A 25,871-nucleotide genomic window follows, 5' to 3' on the forward strand; every position below is an offset into this window, starting at 1 on the left:
GGGAGCAATTTCCAAACGCCTGAAGGTACCACATTCATCTGTACAAACAATAGTACGCAAGTATAAACACCATGGGACCACGCAGCCGTCATACCGCTCAGGAAGGAGACTTCTCCTAGAGATGAATGTATTTTTGTGCGAAAAGTGAAAATTAATTCCAGAACAACAGCAAAGGACCTTGTGAAGATGCTGGAGGAAACAGGTACAAAAGTATATATATCCACAGTAAAAACGAGTCCCATATCGACATAACCTGAAAAGCCGCTCAGCAAGGAAGAAGCCACTGCTCCAACACCGCCATAAAAAAGCCAGACTACGGTTTGCAACTGCACATGGGGACAAAGATCGTACTTTTTGGAAAAATGCCCTCTGGTCTGATGAAACAAAAATATAACTGGCCAAACATCGTTATGTTTGGAGGAAAAAGGGGGAGGCTTAAGAACAACAAAGTCAACTTATTGGAGTGGCCATCACAAAGCCCTGACCTCAATCCTATAGAACATTTGTGGGCAGAACTGAAAATGTGTGTGCGAGCAAGGAGGCCTAAACCTGACTCAGTTACACCAGTTCTGTCAGGAGGAATGGGCCAAACTTCACCCAACTTATTGTGGGAAGCTTGTGGAAGGCTACCCAAAATGTTTGACCCAAGTTAAACAATTTAAAGGCAATGCTACCAAATACTAATTGAGTGTATGTAAACTTCGGATCCACTAGGAATGTGATGAAGGAAATAAAAGCTGAAATAAATCATTCTCTCTACTCTTATTCTGACATTTCACATTTTTAAAATAAAGTGGTGATCCTAACTGACCTAAGACAGGGAATTTTTACTCTGATTAAATGTCAGGAATTGTGAAAAACAGAGTTTAAATGTATTTGGCTAAGATGTATGTCAACCTCTGACTTAAACTGTACATCTCGTGTCTGAGCCGTTTAATTGTGACTCCACATTGCCTCTATACTTGCTTGTTTGACTGCCTTATGGAGTGAATAACTACACTGTTTGTATTCGGCCATATTCCTAGTCACCTTGCCATTCTTAAATGTTAAATACACCGTATCAGTATATTCGTCTATGTTGACCTCGGAGGCTACCTGGAACATATCACAGTCCGCGTGATAAAAACAATCTTGAAGCATGGATTCCAATTTGTCAAACCAGCGTTGAATTGTTCTTAGAACGGGTACTTCCTGTTTGAAGTCGTAATCAGATTTCCCAAAGGGAGGGCGGGGGAGGGCCTTGTAGGCATCCCGGAAGTTGGAGTAGCAGCTGGAGCAGTTTTCCTCAAGTTTGCATTGTTAAAATCCCCAGCTACAATAAATGCGGCCTCAGGATATGTGGTTTCCAGTTTGCATAAAGTCCAGTGAAGTTCTTTAAGGGCCGTTGTGGTATTGGCTTGAGGGGGAATATACACGGCTGTGACTATAACCGAAGAGAATTCTCTTGGGAGGTAATACGGTCGTCATTGGATTGTGAGGTATTCTAGGTCGGGTGAACAAAAGGACTTGAGTTCCTCTGTGTTATCACAATTACACTATGAATAGTTAATCATGAAACATACACCCCCGCCCTTCTTCTTCCCGGAGAGATATTTATTCCTGTCTGCGCGATAAACTGAGAACCCAACTTAAAGTCAGCTCCGAGTGCCTCTTTTCCGCCGGCTGAGTTTTGGAACAGCCTCTGGGATTATTTCAATTGCCCTGGGGGATACGAACATAGGTTCGGGAAAGTCGCATTCCTGGTTGTAATGCTGGTAATGCTAGTGCGTTCCCGCCGCTCTGATATCCAAAAGTTCTTCCCGACTGAATGTAATAACACAAAAAAAATCCTGGGCCAATAATGTAAGAAATAACACAGGAAAAAAATGAAATACTGCAAAGTTTCCTAAGCGCTCGAAGCACGGCAGCCCTATCTGTCGGCAGCCCTATCTGTAGCATAAAGCATCGCGGACCAAAGCGCTGTGATTGACCACTTTATATTATCGGATCCATTTTCTGTTCTTTAAAATCTTAAGCTAACAAGGGGTAGGCCTGTGCTTTTTGACATTTTCTTTAATAAAAGGTAGGCCTATGGCATACCCTCTCATACACCCTCAATTCTAGTCTTGGTTTTAACTTAAACAGCCCTTCATTGACACAGAGGTAGGCTATTTAAAGAGTGCATTGTGGGTGGAGGAATTGACTAACAAATCTATGGATATAGCAGCCTATAGCCTAATTTCATCTGTAAAACAGGTAGGCGTACCTCCTATTTCTTAAATAGGAAGAAATAGGCTCCAACACAAAGCCCTCTTGTTGTTAAAGTGTAATTAAAATGTAGACGGTTCAAATGAATTATGCCTACTCGAATTTGCCTACTTTCTGCACCACGAGCTGTCCATTTCCAATTGATTGTGCCGCGGCTGCTGCTTCAAGTTTCAGCGCCACAATGTAAGTTACTCGAATCTGTCTTACTCGGATAAATACATCATGGCTAAGAAACATAGTAGTAGCAAGCTATCAAAGTTGACCTCCGGTCCTTCTTCTCATCGTTGCGCTCTTCTCAAACTTAAAAAACATAGGTTATAGGCTAGACAGTGCAACATTTTTTGGACTAGGCCTAATCAACAACAACAAAAAAATACGGAAGAAGCCTTTGATGCAGCCTAGTTGTATTTACACCATCCCAGCAGCTATCTTAGAATATAACTTTGCTCTGTGCTTCTCTGAGCATGCACTTTGTAGCCTATAGGCTATGGATAATTTGATTGAAACCACACTAAATAGCCTATAGGCACACTTGATATTGCATGACCAGCGGAGATTCAGAGATGAGGGGCGGCATCAGGCACACATCGATATATAACCTAATAAGCAACTAATTCTAAAACACTGAGAAATATAGAAATATTATAATTTACAAATCACATGACTAGATTTAAAAAATACTAAACCCTCCTCTTAACTGGGACAAAAAGCATGACCTTCCCCCATTTTCCTCCAGGTAACCAAACCATTCTTAGATTTTTCTGGAATCTGGAGCCCTACCTTGCCATTCCATTTCTAGAAATCTGCTGTCCTTTTTCTACGTGCCTTGCAGGACATGCAACTTCCTAACATTAATTAAACTAATTTCTCAGCCTTTGAAGTGAAGGAAGAACGTCATTACCTCGTTCAGTATTACCTCAGCTGCTCCCCTCCTCTCTCTCTCTCTCTTTCTCACTCCCTCTTTCTATATCTCTCTTTTCTCTTTCCCCATCTCCCTCTTTTTTCCCATGCCTCTCTTTCGCTTCTGTCCCCTGGCCAGCTGCTCCCCTCTTACTTTATCTCTACCCCTCTCTCTCTCTCCCTTCCTCTACCTCTCGCTCTCGCTCTCTTCCTCTCTCTGCCTCTCTTTCGCTTCTGTCTGCACGATTCACAATTTCAGGGACACCGGTGATGATGGGAATGACGATCGTCCGGGCGATAATGACATAAAATGGAGGAAATATTCAATAATGGTTCCAGAGGGGTGATTCACTGCCCTTTTGCAAAGCACACACACACACACACACAATATAGCCCCACACTAGGGGTGAATCAGTGCTCTGGCACCATCTCCCCCCCTCCTCGTCCCAACCCTCTCACCCACTGTTCGAACCAAGAGAGAGGAGGGGGCGGAGAGAGAGAGAGATTCTGGAAGAAGAATAGGGAGAGAGAGATGGTGGGGATGGTGATGTCATCACATGGGGACACATCCTGCAGTCTGTGGGCTTATAAATAACCTGTGACACTCTGATGGTGCGTAGCCCATTACAGATGCCTACGCATCCCGGATGTCAGCACCGCACCACTGTGAAAACATTAGAACAACAGTCAATTTAGACTGAGAAGAGGGGGCTGCAGAGAAGATTGAGGGCATGATATTATTTTCCAGGAACAATCAAGCCAAGGTCTACCTACCTGGTCTGGCTGGTCAGACCTGGCTGCCATTTCACAGTTGGCATGACATCACTGGGAGAGGTCCAATTCAATCTTGTATGGTGGGACTCCCACTAAATATGATTTGCTTTAATTCAATTTGGGGAAACTTTATAATATATAATATTATACTTTATAAGCCCACATGCACTTTCAAGGACTTTGTTGCTCTTCCAAGATCTTACAGAACTATGTTGCCCCATAACTGATTTTAAACTATATATAGACATAATGTTACTTCTGTAGACTGTGTGTAAGAGCATCACATTATATACACATACATCTGAGGAATGAGCAATCCTGTCCAATGCTGAAGATTAGTGGCTCCTTCAGTGACGTCACTGGAAGTATGCCACTGCCACCCTCCCACCCATGTCCCTCCCTTCTTAAACCGCCATTAAAACATTATTTGTGTCACAAGCCATGTTTTTGTGTGATTTTCTATTAGATCAAACTGACTCAATTTATAAAGTTCACTAAATTGGCATCATCAAAGCTGGATTCATCTCTTTCTTTCTTTACTGTGGTGCTATTCCCAAACTCAAACTATGCAGATGTATGCCATAGTTATGTCAGTGGCCTATATATAAGCTTACAGCTCTCCCTCCCTCTCCCTCTCTTTCAGTATTTCGGGTGCGCGTGTGTTTGTTTTTCGGTTCATTGGATGAAAAATAAGTAACTGGGCTGATGCCATGGAATCCTTCATTATGCTGTCTCAACAGAATCTATGCTCTTGTTTTCAAGTCTTCACAAAAAGCACTTGTACCTTGACCCAGTCAAAGTTTATGGCATCTAGCAATAGCCTGGTCCCAGATCTGTTTGTGCTCTCTTGCTAACTCCTATGATCATTGTTGGCATGACAATGACCATAAGAGTTGGCAAGACACCACAAACAGATCTAAGACCAGGCTAATAACACAGGGCTTTGCAGCATCCATAAGAAACAGATGGTCAAGCCTGTGGTGGGATGATGTGATGTCATTGTCTCCACTGCCCTTGGCTCCACAACTTCTTCCTCCGTTCCCAGGCAGCCTGATTGGTCGTCATAATGAGACCTACTTCATGGTGCCCACTGGAGACAGGAAGGGCAGTGGTGGGTCACCTCCCACGAGGATCGCGTGTAATTGAGTATTTTAAATAACCTGGCAGGAATCAGACACAGGTATTGAACTCAACCCATAGAGATATCCCTCCACCCATATTTAGCTGCTACTTCAGATCACGCCACCAGCTATTGTCTCTGATTGCATGGGGAGAGAAACAGGCCATGTTTTTGATGTAATTTCTCTTATCTCATTTCTCTTCATTCTAGACTAGAGACTTTTCTGCCAGCCCAGCAGGACCCACCTGTGGTATCAGGTCAAGGCTTGCCTCGATTCTAGGCTTCCTACTCACAGCCCAGTGATGAACACGACTTGGGAGTGTGGCAACGTGAGAACAGGGGAGGCATAGTGATGATAGGTAGCTGTGACCTCAGACATGGCAGCCATGCTAAGAATGTTAATTTGATTTGTTTAGCTCCTCAGGGCTCTGAGTGACAGGAGGGACACCAGAGTGCAGTGAGGTAGAGCAGAGTTGGGTCTTGATGGTCTGCCTTGTTCATGTCTGGCTTGCCCTGTCCTTCTGAAGGCAGTGGGGTGGAGCAGAGTTGAGGCTGTCAGGGCTTGCCCTGTCCCTGTGGCTGTTTAAATATGAGCCTGGGTGTGCTGGGTGTTTGTCCCTTAACCAGATCTCTCCTGCATCTCTCTCTCAATTTCCCCCTCTCTCTCTTTATCTTGCTTTCTTTCTTTCTTTCTACCTCCCTCTCTTCCCCCCCCTTCTCCCCCCCCCCCTCTCTTTCTCTCACTCCCTTTCCCTCTCGTCTTTCTCCATCTCTTTTCTCTTTCATCTCTCTATTCTCTCTCTCTTTTCATACTTCAGAATGCACAGACAGCACCTGGCTGGCCCCATAGAGATCAAACAGGGCTGGCTGGCTTTCACTTCACAATAGGACAGAGAGGACAGCCCTGAGTCAGGGCCAAAGAGCCTTTTCATTGACAGATAATGTATGTGGGTTAGGCTTCTCTGTGACAGATATGTGAGGGCTACTGTAGGCTTTTCTGTGACAGATATTAGATACTAGATATGAGGTAGTCTGTAGGGCAGGGGTATTGAAATCTTACCCTACGTGGTCCGTTAAACTGTTTTTTTCCTGTTCTACCTAATAATTAATTGCACTCACCTGGTGTCCCAGGTCTTTTTTTTAAAGTAGTGGAACTGGCTTCAAGGTCCAGATTTGAATTTGAGGGGTGTTTTTGTGGCAGATAAATGCTGCAAACTAAGATCAGCAGTACATTTTTTGAGATTGATTTATTTTTGTTTGCACTAACTGCTAATGATAGGTTTATCCTACTGAGGCAATAGACGGATAATTACCTTGAATTTCAACAAAGTTTACTTTATTTCATACTTTTATTATGCTTCCTCCTTACTCAAGTTGATGCTGGTCGTGGAAAACATCTCTAGGCAGCACTTGGTTCAAACTCAGCCAAGGTTAAAAGAGAGGTAGAGGTTTTTCTATTCTCTTCTCGTCCTCCTATCCTCAGGCAGTGAGCAGCGAGTCTCTCCCACTCCTTCTCTCTTTTCCATCCCTCCCTATCCCTCTCCCCCTTTGATTTATCCTGTCTTCCGGAGCGCAGGGAGTGTTGTGTTGCTTTTTCTTGTAGGAGGCAGACGGGAGCCAGGAGACAGGCGAAGCGAGAGAGAAGTCGTAAAACTCCCATCAGTCCCAGCTGTGTGGCTCAGTCTGTGGCTCTCCTCTCCTCTCACTGCTGCCGCTCCAGCTGCCCACGGGTCACTAATGGACTGGGGCTGCAGGTGAGCCTGGAGGATACCATAGATACCACTCTCTCTTCCCCTCTCGCTCTCTTTTTCTCTCTTCCTCTCTCCCTCCCTCCCTCCCTTTTTTTGCCCTTTTTCTGTTTCTCTAATCTCTGAACAACTCTGAACAGCCACCACCAGATAAACCAGCAGATAAGGTTGCATAAGATAAGTGATGGAATAAAACATTTGATCTAATTCTGTGTTCAGACGAGGCCTGGCTGCTTAGTGGTTTAGTTCGAATAAGGTCACAAGTGCCTTATTAAATCTATTGGTCTATTTGTCTCAGTCTTATTACACTATTAGCTATGTGCTCCTACTGTGTGTCCTAATCATATCTAATCAGGATGCATGAGGATTCTATTGTAGGCCACACACGTACTACGAACACACGCATACACACGCATACAAGCATACACACACACACAATCTAGGTCTGGGACATGATATGATCACCTTATTGATCTTACTGGGGAGATGTTAAAGAGGGACATCCAGTGAACATGTTATGAGTCAAATGGTGTAATAATGTGAGCCTAACTTAAGTGCCTTAATTCATTATGGTCTGAATACGCACACACCCACAAATGACATTATGCTGCCCAGCTGCACCATGTCCTCTATTTTACAATTACTGGACCATCCCTGAGTTGTGGGATGTGGCCTATTTGAACAGAACCTGCTATGTTTTGGAAAGCGAGAGAGAGAAAGAGGTTGGGGGAGAGGGGTGGGATGGGGAGTTAAATGTCAGGATTCTCTCAGGGAGAAATCCCTCAATTAGGGGTGTATTTATCAGAGACACAACCACACACCATGCACCGGCCCTTATCAGGATGGAGATAAGACAGAGAGGGGGAGAGTAGAAACAATGAGGTAGTGAAGAGGGGAGAAGAGAGAGACAGAGAGAGAGAAGGATGGAGAGAGAAAGAAAGAGGGAAAGGGGGATGGTTGAGAGGAATACGCATGGCGTGTGATGCAGTATCCCATCCCGGCCAGGAAAGCATCAGACCTGCAAGGTCACCGCTGTTCTGAATACAGGAACTACTGCAGTCAGGTCCCTACGCCAACTGAGAGACTACACACAGACAGACGCACACATATGCATGCACAGATGCACACACGAACACACACAGCTCCAACAGTGAACTCCATTGACACAGACAGATAAACCAGAGGTAGAGAGAGGAGGGACAGAGGTGGATTGAAAGACTGCAAAGTGAAAAAGACTACAAAGAAACGCACACCTCCAACACTAAGCTCCTATGGCACAGTTAGAGCGGGAGTAGAGGAGAAGAAGGACAAAGACAGGCAGAAATAAAGATGCAGACTTTTATAAAACCTTTTTTCAAAGACAAAATCTCTTTGGAAATTTCATTTTGGCCAACTAGATATGGAGGTTGCATAAGACATTCCTGGTGTTAGGATGTGCAGCTAATAGTAAGTATATTAAGGATACTAAGTTCTAAGATAGTAAGTTCTAATTTGGATACTTGGTTGTTGTCACGTTCGTTATAAGGATCAGACCAAGGCGCAGCGTTGTATGCGTACATTCTTATTTATTTAAAGAATTTAACACTGAGCAAAATCACAAAACGCAATACAAACAATTGCTGACGGGCAACTACACATAGACAAGATCCCACAAACAGCAAAGGGAAATGGCTACCTAAATATGATCCCCAATCAGAGACAACGATGAACAGCTGCCTCTGATTGGGAACCATATCAGGCCACCATAGACATACAAATCACCTAGACCTACAAAAACCCTAGACATACAAAAAAAAACTAGACAATACAAAAACAAGCATACCCACCCTAGTCACGCCTTGACCTAACCAAAATATAAAGAAAACAGAGATATCTAAGGTCAGGGCGTGACAGTTGTGTTTGGTGGCATCCCTGACCTTGGCTGTGTCTCAGTACTGTGCTGTCGTCATACATACCACAGACACACAACAGACTGATATACATACAGTGCATTCGGAATGTATTCAGAACCCTTGACTTTTTCCACATTTTGTTATGTTACAACCTTATTCTAAGAACACAGTGGCATCCATCATTCTTAAATGGAAGAAGTTTGGAACCACCAAGACTCTTCCTAGAGCTGGCCGCCCGGCCAAACTGAGCAATTGGGGGAGAAGGACCTTGGTCAGGAAGGTGACCAAGAACCCGATGGACTCCTAAAGACTCTCAGACCATGAGAAACAAGATTCTCTGGTCAGATGAAACCAAGATTGAACACTTTGGCCTGAATGCCAAGCGTCACATCTGGAGGAAACCTGGCACAATCCCTATGGTGAAGCATGGTGGTGGCAGCATTGTGCTGTGGGAAAGTTTTTCAGAGGCAGGGACTGGGAGACTAGACAGGACCGAGGGAAAGATGAACAGAGCAAAGTACAGAGAGATCCTTGATGAAAACATGCTCCAGAGCACTCAGGACCTCAGGACTGGGGCGAAGGTTCACCTTCCAACAGGACAACAACCACAAGCACACAGCCAAGACAGCGTAGGAGTGGCTTCTGAACAAGTCTCTGAATGTCCTTGAGTGGCCCAGCCAGAGGCCGGACTTGAACTCAATCAAAAATCTCTGGAGAGACCTGAAAATAGCTGACAGAGCTTGAGAGGATCTGCAGAGAAGAATGGGAGAAACTCCCCAAATACAGGTGTACCAAGCTTGTAGCGTCATACCCAAGAAGACTCAAGGCTGTAATCCCTGCAAAAGGTTCTTCAACAAAGTGCTGAGTAACGGGTCTGAATATTTATTTATTCTCTAGGAAGAGAATATTTATGTAAATGTGATATTTCAGTACAAAAAAAATGAAGAAAAAATGAAGAAAATTCTAAAAACCTGTTTTTGCTTTGTCATTATGGGGTATTGTGTGTATATTGATGAGGGAAAAAATTATTATATAATATAATAAGGCTGTAATGTAACAAAATGTGGAAAATGTCAAGGGGTCTGAATACTTTCCGTATGCACTGTAAATAATAATTTGATCTTATTTGACTTGCCTAGTTGAATAAAGGTCAAATCAACATTTTTACAAAAACACAGACAGTGTCTGTCTGTGGTGTGTCTTCAGTCTGTATGATCGCAGCCAAGAGCTGCATTGCGGGGGATGCACCATGTAAAGCTGGCAAACCGCAGATTCTCTGCTTTTACCCCATTTCAGTTTCCCCCATCTGATATTGGCACTGTGACTGTATGAATCTGTAGTGGTAGAATAAGAGCATCTTGTTTCCCACCCCCCCCATCAGATATACACAGAGAAATCAAACATTAGGAACACCGTTCTAATATAGAGTTTTTTTTCACTGTAATAATCTTAAACAAGTGACATCGTTAAGGGATCATAGCGTTCACCTGGATTCACCTGGTCTGTCTCTGTCATGGAAAGAGCAGGTGATCTTACTGTTTTGTACACTCAAGTGTAGATGTCAATATTGCAGTATTGTTATCTTGAATATCATGGATGTAGTTTGTCACAGAAAAAATATAAATACATAAATATACATACAGTACCGTTCAATAGTTTGGGGTGACTTAGAAATGTCCTTGTTTTTGAAAGAAAATCTTTTTTTTTGTCCATTAAAATAACATCAAATTAATCAGAAATACAGTGTAGACATGGTTAACAACATGGTTGCTGATAATGGGCCTCTTTTCGCCTATGTAGATATTCCATAAAAAATCTGCCGTTTCCAGCTACAATAGTCATTTACAACATCAACAATGTCGACACTGTATTTCTGATCAATTTGATGTTATTTTAACACGCATTTTTTTTGTTGCTTTTCTTTCAAAAACAAGTACATTTCTAAGTGACCCCAAACTTTAGAACGGTAGTGTATATATTTAAATATATTTTTTCAATAGTCATTCCATAAAACATGAATACAAGGCTGAACTGCTGAGGGCGATTTTTCTTTTTCTTTCTCATCTCCCTTTCCACTTGTTCTACATTCCCCCCCTGGATTCAGGTCACACTTGGCTGAGCAGAACAGAAATGTGCTGCAGAGCAGCGGTGTTGTACACTACTTTATCATGGAGGTGCGTAGCTGGAGAAATGTACTTTGTCGTCAGGAGACACAGTGTAACTCTATCAGATGGCACCCTATTCCCAATATAGTGCACTGCTTTTGACCAGAGCCCTATAGTGCACTATATCGGGAATAGGGTATATGGGCCAGGGTCAAAAATGGTGTTCTGTATAGGGAATAGGGTGCCATTTGGGACACAGGGAGTGTAACAATATCAGATGTCAGCCAGTGGCTCTGTGTCTGTGCTGTAGTATGGTCATCTAATAGTCTTTCTTGGTACATACCACATACACATAACAGACAGACCACAGACACACAATAGGATGGAGAAAGTCAGAAGATGAAAAGAATTTGGTATTTTTTCCAGCCCCGAGGAGCGATCAGTGTTGTTTTCATTCATCAGAACTTGGGAGACAATGCAGCCGTCACACTGATGAACTGGAGCTGGTTAATACTTAATGACCCTGTCTATAACTGTGTTAACTTGAGCGTGTAGTCTGTACCGGCGCGGGGATATACTACTAATACACAGGGTGTGGAACAGTGCCAAATCCAATACAATTGTATTCGTCATATCCTTCGTAAACAGCAAGTGTAGACTAACAGTGAAATACTTTTGCGTGTCTGGGAAAATGTATGGAGTAAAAAGTACATTATTTTCTTAAGGAATGTTGTGGAGTAAATGAAGGAAAATAGAGAAAAAATAGAAGTCTAAAACACATAATAATAAAAGTAATAGAAAATACACAAGGAGTGATGTACTGGGCCTTACGCACTGCCCTCTGTAGTGCCTTGCGGTCGGATGCCAAGCAGTTGCCATACCAAGCGGTGATGGATCGGAGAGCCCATGCCAAAACTTTTCAACCTCCTGAGGGGAAGAGGCGTTGTCGTGCTCTCTCCACAACTGTATTGGTGTGTGTAGACCATGATAGACTCTTAGTGATGTGAACACAGAGGAATTTGAAGCTCTCGACCCGCTCCACTACAGCCCTGCTGATATGAATGGGGGCTTGCTCGGCCCTCCGTTTACTGTAGTCCACCATCAGCTCCTTTGTCTTACTGGTGTTGAGGGAGAGGTTGTTGTCCTGCACCAACGTTACTAGGCAACAGGACAGATACTAAACAGTAACATCAGCGTATGTGATGACTCAAATGAGTTAGTGCAAAAAGGATCTTGTCCAGGTAGGAATGGGCAGTGTGGAGTGCAATAGAGATTGTCATCTGTGGATCTGTTGGGGCGTTATGCGAATTGGAGTGGGTTCAAGGTGTCTGGGATGATGGTGTAGATATGAGCCTTTCAAAGCATTTCATGGCTACAGATGTGAGTGCCACAGGGCGATAGTAATTTAGACAGGTTACCTTGGCGTTCTCGGGCACAGGGTCTGCTTGAGACATGTAGGTATTACAGACAGGGTCAGGGAGAGGTTGAAAATGTCAGTGAAGACACTTACCAGCTGGTCAGTGCATGCTCTGAGTACCTGTCCTGGTAATCCGTCTGGCCCTGCAGCCTTGTGAATGTTAACCTGTTTAAAGGTCTTACTCACATTGGCTACGGCGAGAGTGGTCACCACCATCCCAGAAACCACTCCAATTTGCATACAGCACCAACAGATCCACAGATGATGGAATCTCTATTGCACTGCCACACTGCCCTTTCCCACCTGGACAAAAGGAACACCTACAGTGGGGCAAAAAAGTATTTAGTCAGCCACCAATTGTGCAAGTTCTCCCACTTAAAAATATGAGAGAGGCCTGTAATTTTCATCATAGGTACACTTCAACTATGACAGGCAAAATGAGAAAAAAAAATCCATAAAATCACATTGTTTGCAAATTATGGTGGAAAATAAGTATTTGGTCACCTACAAACAGGCAAGATTTCTGGCTCTCACAGACCTGTAACTTCTTCTTTAAGAGGCTCATCTGTCCTCCACTCGTTACCTATATTAATGGCACCTGTTTGAACTTGTTATCAGTATAAAAGACACCTGTCCACAACCTCAAACAGTCACACTCCAAACTCCACTATGGCCAAGACCAAAGTGCTGTCAAAGGACACCAGAAACAAAATTGTAGACCTGCACCAGGCTGGGAAGACTGAATCTGCAATAGGTAAGCAGATTGGTTTGAAGAAATCAACTGTGGGAGCAATTCTTAGGAAACGGAAGACATATAAGACCATTGATAATCTCCCTCAATCTGGGGCTCCACACAAGATCTCACCCCGTGGGGTCAAAATGATCACAAGAACGGTGAGCAAAAATAGAGTTGCATCCAAAGAACACCATACCTACTGTGAAGCATGGGGGTGGAAACATCATGCTTTGGGGCTGTTTTTCTGCAAAGGGACCAGGACGACTGATCCGTGTAAAGGAAAGAATGAATGGGGCCATGTATCGTGAGATTTTGAGTGAAAACCTCCTTCCATCAGCAAGGGCATTGAAAATGAAACGTGGCTGAGTCTTTCAGCATGACAATGATCCCAAACATACCGCCCGGGCAACGAATGAGTGGCTTCGTAAGAAGCATTTCAAGGTCCTGGAATGGCCTAGCCAGTCTCCAGATCTCAACCCCATAGAAAATCTTTGGAGGGAGTTGAAAGTCTGTGTTGCCCAGCAACAGCCCCAAAACATCACTGCTCTAGAGGAGATCTGCATGGAGGAATGGGCCAAAATACCAGCAACAGTATGTGAAAACCTTGTGAAGACTGACAGAAAACGTTTGACCTCTGTCATTGCCAACAAAGGGTATATAACAAAGTATTGAGATAAACTTTTGTTATTGACCAAATACTTATTTTCCACCATCATTTGCAAATAATTTCATTAAAAATCATACAATGTGATTTTCTGGATTTTTTTTCTCATTTTGTCTGTAACCAAGACTAAGGAGATGATTGTGGACTACAGGAAAAGGAGCAGCGAGCACGTCCCCATTCTCATCGACGGGGCTGTAGAGGAGCAGGTTGAGAGCTTCAAATTCCTTGGTGTCCACATCAACAACAAACTAGAATGGTACAAACACACCAAGACAGGCGTGAAGAGGGCACGACAAAGCCTATTCCCCCTCAGGAAACTACAAAGATTTGGCATGGGTCCTGAGATCCTCAAATGGTTCTACAGCTGCAACATCGAGAGCATCCTGACCGGTTGCATCACTGCCTGGTATGGCAATTGCTCGGCCTCCGACCACAAGGCACTTCAGAGGGTAGTGTGTACGGCCCAGTACATCACTGGAGCAAAGCTGCCTGCCATCCAGGACCTCTACACCAGGCGATGTCAGAAGAAGGCCCTAAAAATTGTCAAAGACTCTAGCCACCCCAGTCATACCGCATGGTAAGCAGTACCGGAGTGCCAAGTCTAGGACAAAAAGTCTTCTCAACAGTTTTTACCCCCAAGCCATAAGACTCCTGAACAGGTAACCAAATGGTTACCCGGACTATTTGCATTGTGTGCCCTCTCCCAACCCCTCTTTTACGCTGCTCCTACTCTCTGTTCATCATATATGCACAGTCACTTTAACCATACCCACATGTACATACTACCTCAATAAGCCTGGTGTCTGTATTTAGCCTTGCTACTCTTATTCTCCGCACTATTGGTTAGACCTTGTAAGTAAGCATTTCACTGTAAGATCTACACCTGTTGTATTCGGCGCACGTGACAAATCACCTTTGATTTGATTTGACTATTCAATGTTAGTGCAGTACGCCACAGGATGTTTTTGTGCTGGTCGAGGGCAGTCAGTTCTGGAGTGAACCAAGGGCTATATCTGTTCTTAGTTCTACATTTTTTGAAAGGGGCATGCTTATTTGAGATGGTGAGGAAATTACTTTTAAAGAACAACCAGGCATCTTCTACTGATGGGATTAGGTCAATATCCTTCCAGGATACCCTGGCCAGGTCAATTAGAAAGGCCTACTCGCAGAAGTGTTTTAGTGAGCGTTTGACAGTGATGAGGGGTGGTCGTTTGACCACGGACCCATAACGGATGCAGGCAATGAGGCAGTGATCACTGAGATCCTGATTGAAAACAGCAGAGGTGTATTTGGAGGGCAAGTTGATCAGGAAAATATCTATGAGTGTGCCCATGTTTACAGATTTAGGGTTGTACCTGGTGGGTTCCTTGATAATTTGTGTGAGATTGAGGGCATCTAGCTTAGATTGTAGGACGGCCGGGGTGTTATGTATATCAAAGCAAACATCAAATCAAATCAAATTTATTTGTCACATACACATAGTTAGCAGATGTTAATGTGAGTGTAGTGAAATGCTTGTGCTTCTAGTTCCGACAATGCAGTAATAACCAACGAGTAGTCTAACCTAACAATTCCAAAATTACTACCTTATACACACAAGTGTAAAGGGATAAATAATATGTACACAAAGATATATGAATGAGTGATGGTACAGAACGGCATAGGCAAAATGGAGTAGATGGTATAGAGTACAGTATATACATATACATATGAGATGAGTAATGTAGGGTATGTAAACATTATATTAAGTAGCATTGTTTAAAGTGGCTAGTGATATATTTTTCCATCAATTTCCATCTATTTCCATTATTAAAGTGGCTGGAGTTGAGTCAGTGTGTTGGCAGCAGCCACTCAATGGTAGTGGTGGCTGTTTAACAGCCTGATGGCCTTGAGATAGAAACAGTCTCTCGGTCCCTGCTTTGATGCACCTGTACTGACCTCGCCTTCTGGATGATAGCGGGGTGAACAGGCAGTGGCTCGGGTGGTTGTTGTCCTTGATGTTCTTAATGGCCTTCCTGTGACATCGGGTGGTGTAGGTGTCCTGGAGGGCAGGTAGTTTGCACCCGGTGATGCGTTGTGCAGACCTCACTACCCTCTGGAGAGCCTTACGGTTGTGGGTGGAGCAGTTGCCGTACCAGGCGGTGATACAGCCCGACAGGATGCTCTCGTTTGTGCATCTGTAGAAGTTTGTGAGTGCTTTTGGTGACAAGCCGAATTTCTTCAGCCTCCTGAGGTTGAAGAGGCGCTGCTGCGCCTTCTTCACGATGCTGTCTGTGTGGGTGGACCAATTCAGTTTGTCTGTGATGTGTACGCCGAGGAACTTAAAACTTACTACCCTCTCCACTACTGTCCTGTCGATGTGGATAAGGGGGTGCTCCCTCCCAGTTTAGGTCACCTAACAGAACGAACTCTGAAGACAGATGGGGGGAAATCAATCCACATATGGTTTCCAGGGCACAGCTGGGAGCTGAGTGGGGTCTATAACAGGCAGCAACAGTGAGAGACTTATTTCTGGAGAGGTTCATTTTTTAAATTAGAAGCTCGAACTGTTTGGGCATAGACCTGGAAAGTATGACAGAACTTTGCAGGCTAATACTCTGTCACAGACAGCTAGTCTATCCCTCTGCTCAAGGGTCTGCTGTCTCTCTCTCTCTCTCTCTCTCTCTCTCTCTCTCTCTCTCTCTCTCTCTCTCTCTCTTTCTCTCTCTCTTTCTCTCTCTCTCTCTCTCTCTCTCTCTCTCTCTCTCTCTCTCTCTCTCTCACATACACACACACACACACACTTTCTCTCTCTCTCTCTCTCTCTCTCTCTCTCTCTCTCTCTCTCTCTCTCTCTCTCTCTCTCTCTCTCTCTCTCTCTCACACACACACACATACACACATACACACACACACACTTTCTCTCTCTCTCTCTCTCTAGTGGTCTTTTGCCAAGAAGAATTATCGTTCAAACAGACAGTAGCAAGTGGCCAAATGTCAATACCGCTGCCTCACGATTGGGTGCTAATCACATAATCAAAGCAATTAGTTACTGTACTGCATTAACCTGGCATGCTCTTGAATACAAGACAGATAGCCTTTTTTATGTTATTTATTATTTGTATTACTTATTTTTATGTTAGTTAGTCCACTCAGTAACATTTGGTACTGCTTTTCCTCAATGTAGGATCTGAGGGTGTGCTTGTTCTGCTTGTCTGTATTGAGACAACAAAGATGTACAGTTAGCTGTTAAATGAGTTAACCTACTTGACCTTTGGCATGGGAAACATCTCTCTCTCAAATGTATCTCTCATATTCTCTCATGTCTCTCTCATATTTCTGGCAGGGAGAGGTTGGTCCTAGCACACATTAGTGAAATGGAGCAATATTCACTTTGGATTCCAGGCAACCTTTCACAAACCACTCTCATCTCAACCCTCTACTCTTTTGCATGGCTCTCCCAGTCTGCCATCGTTTGCCAGGCAAATATTATGCATCGATCTGACCAGTCAACCTTCCCCTCACCCCCTGTTACACAGGCAGTCAGTCTGCTCTAGAATGATGATTCACCCTAGCCTGGTCTCATAGACTAGACGTAACATAGTAAATGTAAATCCAGGACACTCAAATGAGTATGATATGTTTGATATGGTTACATAAGACAGATGGTTACTTAAGGCAACCTCAAAGGTTGCGAGTTCGAATCTCATCACGTACAAGTTCCGCATTTGAGCTATTTAGCAACTTTTTAACCACTTACTACTTTTTAGCTACTTTACAAAGAGTTAGCATGTTAGCTAACACTTCCTCTAACCTTAACCTTTCCCCTAACCTTAACCGTTTTAGCTAACCCTTCCCCTAACCATTTAACATAACACCTAAACTTAACCCTAACCCCTAGCCTAGCTAACATTAGCCACCTAGCTAGAATCCATAAGATATCATAAGTCATGCAAATTTGTAACATATAGTAAGTTTTGAAAATGTGTAAGATATTGTACGCTTTGAAAATTCGTAACATATAATACAAATTGTCATTCATTACATATCATAAGAAATTGGTGACGGACATCCACAAATGAATACATACCATACGAAACGTAACATATCATACTAAATGGAATGTCTAGAATTTACGTACAGAATAATACAAGATGTTCTGAGACCAGGTTGTTTGCTCTTATTCTCACAGGTTGGCTGTCAATGTTGTTCTTGTTTTTTAACCACCAACCAAGCAAGGTCATAGAAAGGTCAATTGTTGATGTAGAGCTACAAGAGTCTGATCAACGAACAAAGGTGAGGCTTTGGTCCTTCTTACCCTGATTATACAGTACCAGTCAAAAGTTTTGACACACCTACTCATTCAAGGGTTTTTCTTAAAAGAAAATGTTTTTAAACAAATCTAAATATATTTTAGATTTGAGATTCTTTAAAGTAGCCATCCTTTGCCTTAATGACAGCTTGCACAATCTTGGCATTCTCTCAACCAGCTTCATGAGGTAATCACCTAGAATGCATTTCAATTAACAGGTGTGCCTTGTTAAAAGTTATTTTCTGGAATTTCTTTGCTTCTTAATGCATTTGAGCCAATCAGATGTGTTGTGACAAGGTAGGGGTGGTATACAGAAGATAGCCCTACTTGGTAAAAGACCAAGTCCATATTATGGCAAGAACAGCTCAAATAAGCAAAGAGAAATGACAGTCCATCATTACTTTAAGGCCCCGGTAGTCAATGCACAGACGGAGGGTCTTGTCCTTCTTTTCAACAAAAGAGGAAGCTGGTGCCGGCGGGGGAGGCAGATAATCCCTGCAGAGAGAGAGTGCTCAATGTACCCATCCATCGGTTTGGTCTCCGGACCCGACAGGGAATGAAGTCGCCGATGTGGCACGGTGCCCAGGAGAAGGTCGATTTCACAGTCGTAAGGCTGATGTGGAGGACGAGATGTGGCGCAGGCAGATTTGAAAACCTCCTGTAAGTCCTGGTACTCCATGGAAACAGGGGAGAGAGCCAAGCCCTCCGGGAGCCCACCTGGGGAAAGCAGTGCCGACTTCAGACAATGTGCATGACAAAACAGACTCCAACCTATGATGGAACCCATCGCCTAGTCGATAAGGGGGTTGTGCCTATGGAGCCATGAAAACCCCAAAACCATGGGTACATGAGGAGACTCCAGGAGCAGAAACTGCATAACTTCACTGTGGGTGCCTGACACTCGCAGGTTAATAGGAACCATATTGTGGGTGGCTCTGCCAATAGAGCTCCCATCCAGCGTTCTGACATCCATCGGGATGGAAAGGTGTTGAATGGAGATACCCAGCTCTTACACCAGGGTAGTGTCCATAAAGCTCTCATTGGCCCCAGAGTCAACAAGCACCCGGATGGATTTGGACTGGTCTCCCCACAACAGAGAGTTGTGAGAGATTGGAAACTCCCTATACAGCTCACCTGTGTACTCGTAACTACTGATGAGCCTGGTCTTTTATTTATTTAACCTTTATTTATCAAGGCAAGTCAATAAAGAAAAAAATAGTATTTACAATGACGGCCTACCCCGGCCAAACCCAGACGACGCTAGGCCAATTGTGTGTCGCCCTATGGGACTCCCAGTCATGGCCGGATGTGATACAGCCTGGATTCGAACCAGGGACTGTGGTGATGAGATGCAGTGCCTTAGACTGTTGCACCACTCGGGACCAATAGGTAGGTAGATAAGAAATGTCCTGTAGCTCCACAAAACAGACAGCTCTCGGCATTCAGTCTATGTAATCGCTCAGGAGGAGTCATTCTAGACCTGCCCAGTTGCATGGGCTCCAGAGGAGGAGAGTCGACAGCCCTTGTGATTTCCGAGGGAACTCGGGTGACACTGGATTCTCTCATGAATGTAGACTTCAGGGATTTCCCGGGATTCCTCAGAGGTGAGGTGGAATTCGAGGACGAGCGAGGGCGTTCCCTTAGCCGCCCATCGATCCGGATGGTGAAGGCTATGAGGGTGTCGAAGTCAATGGGCAGCTCCTGGGCTGCAAACTCGTCTTTAATCACCTCCAATAATCCGTGAAGGAATGTGTTAAACAGGCCTTCCAGGCATTCTCAGCCGCCATTGTGTAAAAATCCACAGCGTAATCTACCACTCTATGGGAGTCTTGACATGGAGCAGTTTACGAGCAGCCTTTCTCCTGAACAACAGAGAATCTGAAAATTTTCGGAGCACTGCCACAAACTCCTCTAGACTGAGGCAAACGGTTGACTGTTGCTCCCAAACAGACGAGCGCCCTCCTGGACATCAGCGTTATCAAGTACGCCATCTTCGAGCGGTCCGAAGGGAACAAAGAAGGCTGCAGCTCAAAGATGAGGGAGCACTGGGAGTCTCCAGCGAAGCTCTCTGGAGGAGGTAAGCAAGGTTCTTGGGACATCGGGGTTTGCTGGGAGGAAGTGCCTCTGGTGGCGGAGTTGATGAGAGTCTGGGGGATTACTGTTGTGGCTTGCTGCCTAGTCAGGAATCCGCGGAATTACTCCAGCAATGTATTGAACACATGGTCATTGCGTTCTGACAGGGTATGTAGTTCCTCCATAAGGCTTTGCAGTAACTCCTCATGTCTTCCAATGGTGGCTCCTTAGGAGGAGACAGCTTTGCGGAGCTTGTCCGAGTCTGCTGGGTTAGTCATGGCCAGTTTGCACTATCACGGCTCAGGCTAAGACCCAGATGAAGACACAGGAGGTGGATAGTACGAGTCTCAGAGTTTATTAAAATAAGACATGAATGTCAGTCAATCTGGAAAATTTCAAGAACATTTAAAGTTTCTTCAAGTGCAGTCGCAAAAACATCAAGCGCTATGATGAAACTGCCTCTCATGAGGACTGCCACAGGAAAGGAAGACCCAGAGTTACCTCTGCTGCAGAGGATAAGCTCATTAGAAGTAACTGCACCTCAGAATGCAGCCCAAATAAATGCTTCACAGAGTTCAAGTAACACACATCTCAACATCAACTGTTCAAAGGAGACTATGAATCAGGCCTTCATGGTCGAATTGCTGCAAAGAAACCACTACTAGGTCACCAATAATAATAAGAGACTTGGTTACTACATGATTCCATATGTCTTATTTCATAGTTTTGATGTCTTCACTATTATTCTACAATGTAGAAAATAGTAAAAATAAAGAGTAACCCTGGAGTAGGTGTGTCCAAACTTTTGACTGGTACTGTATATAACATGATTATAACAATACCAGCCACCCTCAACCCACCATAAACCCCAGCCTACATGAACGACCATTACCACCCCCAGCCCACATGAACAACAATTACCACCCCCATAACCTCTCTATTACCCTCTCTCTGTCTCCCTCTCCGCGTTGTGCTAGCTAGAGCACCTGTGGTTAGCTGGGCTGTGATGAATTTAGGCCAGCCTGCCTGGTGTGTGCGTGTTTCTGTAAGACTGTAATCAGGACAGTGCTTTACTTCAAGTCTGTTATCGTGGGCGGCAGTCCTTTGGGGCTTCACAGTTTCACTGCACAGCCCTTATAGAGGTGACGACAGAGACCTTAAAACTCACTGAGCACTTTCACCACCTCAGCCCTTTTCTCTCTGCTAACTTTTGGCCTGATGTAATCAGAGCTGTTGTGTTCAGGGCTCTACAGTGTTTCTGCATCTTTATTTCTCTACCACAGAATGATCATAGTTTGCGATCTCTTTTCCTGTTTCATCAAAACATTCAACGCCATTCACTCTAAGCACTTTAGTATAGTTACATGGCCAGATCAGTTATGATCCAGATCTCATACATATATTGGATATTGGTTTCATAACCACTACATACATAAATATCTCAGCAGCACGTAGGTAAACAGCCTGTCCTCTCCCAAGCTGTCATTTGGCCGACTCTTGGATATAAACCTAAAACATGCTGTACGATTACTAACTGTTCTGCAAAACCCACACTGGCCACTGTCAGATGACTGTGTGTGTGTGTGTGTGTGTGTGTGTGTGTGTGTGTGTGTGTGTGTGTGTGTGTGTGTGTGTGTGTGTGTGTGTGTGTGTGTGGGTGTGTGTGTGTGTGTGTGTGTGTCTGAGTGAAAAAGAGAGAAGGAAAGAGAAAGGAAGAGAGGGAAAGAGCAGTGAGCTGCTATCCTGGCCTGAGCAGTAGCTGTGATGGGGCTTGAATAAAGAGAAAGACATCTACTGTACTTTGTCTATGTTTGCATATAAATGCAGTTATGAAAACGTGTTGGAGTAAATATGTGTGGGTGTGTACAGAGTCAGTGACTTTATTTGCTCATGTGCTCATAGCTTGTGGGTATGTGTGAATGTGTGTGAGTGTGAATGTGTGTGAGTATGGATGTGTGCTCATTCAGTTGTGCATACATGCACGTTTGTGTGTGTGTGTGTGTGTGTGCTATCTGTGTGATGCTGGCAGCTCTGTGAATCACTGGCCCCTAATCGATAATGGACCCTCCAGGAGAGAGGGAAGGCCCACCCACCTAGTCACTGTAAAACAACAACAATACAAAACACCCCAGAAATGACCGCCAGACACTATGCACAGGAGGAGGGAGGGAGGGATGTGTTAGAGAGTTTTTGAGGGAGGGATGGCAGAATGGGGGAGGGAGGGATGGAGCAAGGAGGGATGTGTGAGGGAAGACTGGACAAAAAACCAATGAGCCTATGTCTGTAGTGACCCATGCTTAGAAGAGGGGCTCTGGCAGGATGATTTGATAATGGAGATAGATTGGCATTTTAGGCGGGTTTTGCAACTGTATGTGTTTGTGTGTGTTGTAAGTTACAGGCCATGCCTTCACACAACAGAAGGAGCCTGAAGGAGGTAGTGTCTTGATAACTGTGAGACGCATCATGAAGAGATGGAGAACATTAATTTGTCTCATAATCCACTTCTCTGAGATGGGATTGCCTCCAGCCAGCACTCTGTTCCATCACATGTATAATGTCTTTGTCTCAGTGTACTACACATTGTGGTGGAAAAGGATGAGATCCTTAGGTTTCTGCTTTTTAGTCTTTCCATTGATCCAATCAATAGTTCAACTAATGGTCCTACCTAATCATCAGCGATCCCAACCACCCCAGCCACCCAGTGGGTGTTGGACTTTGGACTTGAAAGATGATCTGATGTGAAAGCTTCATGATCAGTAATGATTAGTTGGATGTAAATGCAGTGGTCAAATTGCAGGTAACTGCAATAACTGGCATTGGCCTGTACTATGTTCAGTGGTCTCCATAATACCATGTTCAGTTCAGTGGGGGACCAGCGGACTGTCAGGAACCCTGAGGAGCTCTGATGAGTAGATCTACCCTGAGTATCACTGAGCTCCAGTTAATCAGACACATGACTGCTTCCTGCTGTACTTCCCCTCGAGAGTGTCAACAGCCAACTAACTCTCTATAACTCTCCAGAGCCAGCCTGGTGTCAGTTTATGTCTAACTTTTTTATGCTTTTGCAAAAAGACATGTATCACAGTTAGAACCACAGAACCAGCCTCTGCTCTCCAACACATCAACAGAGAACCAGCCAACATGTCAACAGTCTGTCAGCAGCCTCCCTCCCTCGGACTGGCTTTTTACAGACTTTTTAACCAACCGCCTTTGGAGAAATTCCAGGAACATATTCCTCTTCTTGGTCATTCGTGAACTGCTGCATAAATGTTGGCATTGGATAAGACCTTGCTTGAACATTGCTGCAAATTCCTCCCTCTGCATGGCAGCATATGCTGTGCATATGTGCTTCAGGTTATTAAAAATAAATATTAAAATAATTGTACAACCTGTTTGCAACCTGACTGTGACCTCATGACCAAAACAAAGTCATTGCAGACAATTTTGCCAACTGGGAGTGTGTGTGTGTGTGTGTGTGTGTGTGTGTGTGTGCGTGCGTGCAAAAAATATGAGCCTGGTGACAGAAAGATACCCAAGTGCACAGGTTATGTAGGCCATCTGCGGCTAGGCTACTTTGCATGCTGTGTTTTGTTTGCCTTTCCATAAAGAATCCTGTTTGTGTAGGGAGACATCCTCATAGGCAGCGAGGGAGGGTTTGTGCACGTGAGACTGTGTTGTATAATTGACTGAGCTCTTGTATTGAACATGATATCCACTTGGACTGTATTAGGTGTGCCTAAACGACTTGCTCGTCTCTGGCGAACGTACTTGTATTCTCCAAGACTAATGTTCAAATTCAATTTTTCTCTCTGCTGTCTTGAAAAGTTGTGATGTACTGTGTCAGAAACGTGCCACTGTTTCTAGATTTTTATCTGGAATCTAGTCCCTTCCATTCCCATACATAACGTCTATAATTTTCTTTAAATATAATATATACTTATGTGCTTTGCATTACAACAGAAACAGTAAGGCACCTATCCACCCATACCCTGTAGAATACACGAGAAGAGACTGTTACCATATATACACATACAGGGCATTCGGGAAGTATTTAGTCCACTTTACTTTTTCAACATTTTGTTACAGCCTTATTCCGAAATGGATTTAAATTGTTTTTTCCCCCCTCATCAATACACACAATATCCCATAATAACAAAGCAAAAATGGTTTTTTAGACATTTTTGCAAATGTATTAAAAATAAAAAACTGAAATATCACATTTACATAAGTATTCAGACCCTTTACAGTGCCTTGCAAAAGTATTCATCCCCTTGGCGTTTTCCTATTTAGTTGCATTACAACCTGTCATTTTTATTTGGATTTCATGTAATGACATACACAAACTAGTCCAAATTGGTGAATTGAAATGGAAATAATTTTTTTATTTTTTAAATTCTAAAAAAGGAAAAGTGGTGCGTGCATATGTATTCCCTGCCTCTGCTATGAAGCACCTAAATAAGATCTGGTGCAACCAATTACCTTCAGAAGTCACATAATTATTTCAATAAAGTCCACATGTGTGCAATCTAAGTGTCACATGATCTTTCACATGATCTCAGTATATATACACTTGTTCTGAAAGAGTCACCACTAAGCAAGGCGCACCACCAAGCAAGCAGCGCCATGAAGACCAGGGAGCTCTCCAAACAGGTCAGGGACAAAGTTGTGGAGAAGTACAGATTAGGGTTGGATTATAAAAAAAATATCATAAACTTTGAACATCCCATGGAGCACCATTAAATCCATTATTAAAAGAATATGGCATCACAACAAACCTGCCAAGAGAGGGCCACCCAGCAAAACACACGGACCAGGCAAGGAGGGCATTAATCAGAGAGCAACAAAGAGACCAAAGATAACCCTGAAGGAGCTGCAAAGCTCCACAGCGGAGATTGGAGTATCTGTCCATAGGACCACTTTAAGCCGTACACTTCACAGAGCTGGGCTTTACGGAAGAGTGGCCAGAAAAAAGACATTGCTTAATTTTAACCTCTTGAAGCTAGGGGGCACAAATTTTTATGTTTGGAAAAATAACATTCCCAAAGTAAACGGCCTATTTCTCAGGACCAGATGCTAGAATAAGCATATAATTGACAGATTAGGATAGAAGTCACTCTAAAGTTTCCAAAACTGTCAAAATATTGTCTGGAAGTGGCTTCTATTTTGAAAACTCCATGTTCCATAGCCTCCCATTGCTCCATTTAAAGGGATATCAACCTGATTCCTTTTCCTATCGCTTCCTCAAGGTGTCAACAGTCTTCAGACATAGTTTCAGGATTTTATTTTGAAGAATGAGCGTGAACGACCACATTGCATAACTGGATAGGTGGGGGCTCTCAGAGTGAATTGTGCGCAAAAGTGAAAGGCAGCCATTGTTACTCCCGGTCCTAGTGAAAAGCCAACTGTCCCGGTTGATATATTATCAAATAGATATTTGAAAAACACCCTGAGGATTGATTATAAAAAATATCTAACATGTTTCTGTTGACATTATGGATATAATTTTGGATTTTTGTCTGCGTTGTCGTGACCGCTCTTTCCGGTGGACTCCTGGGCATAACGCACCAAATTAACGGAGGTATTTGGATATAAAAAATATCTTTATGGAACAAAATGAACATTTGTTGTCTAACTGGGAGTCTCGTGAGTGAAGACATCCGAAGATCATCAAAGGTAAACGATTAATTTGATTGCTTTTCTGATTTTCGTGACCAAGTTACCTGATGCTAAGTGTACTTATTGTTTTGTCGAGCAATCGATAAACTTACACAAACGCTTGTACTGCTTTCGCTGTAAAGCATCATTTCAAAATCTGAGACGACAGGTGGATTAACAAAAGGCTAAGCTGTGTTTTGCAATATTGCACTTGTGATTTCATGAATATGAATATTTTCTAGTAATATT

Source organism: Oncorhynchus kisutch, linkage group LG6 (assembly GCF_002021735.2).
Source record: "Oncorhynchus kisutch isolate 150728-3 linkage group LG6, Okis_V2, whole genome shotgun sequence".
NCBI classification, from domain to species: Eukaryota; Metazoa; Chordata; class Actinopteri; order Salmoniformes; family Salmonidae; genus Oncorhynchus; species Oncorhynchus kisutch.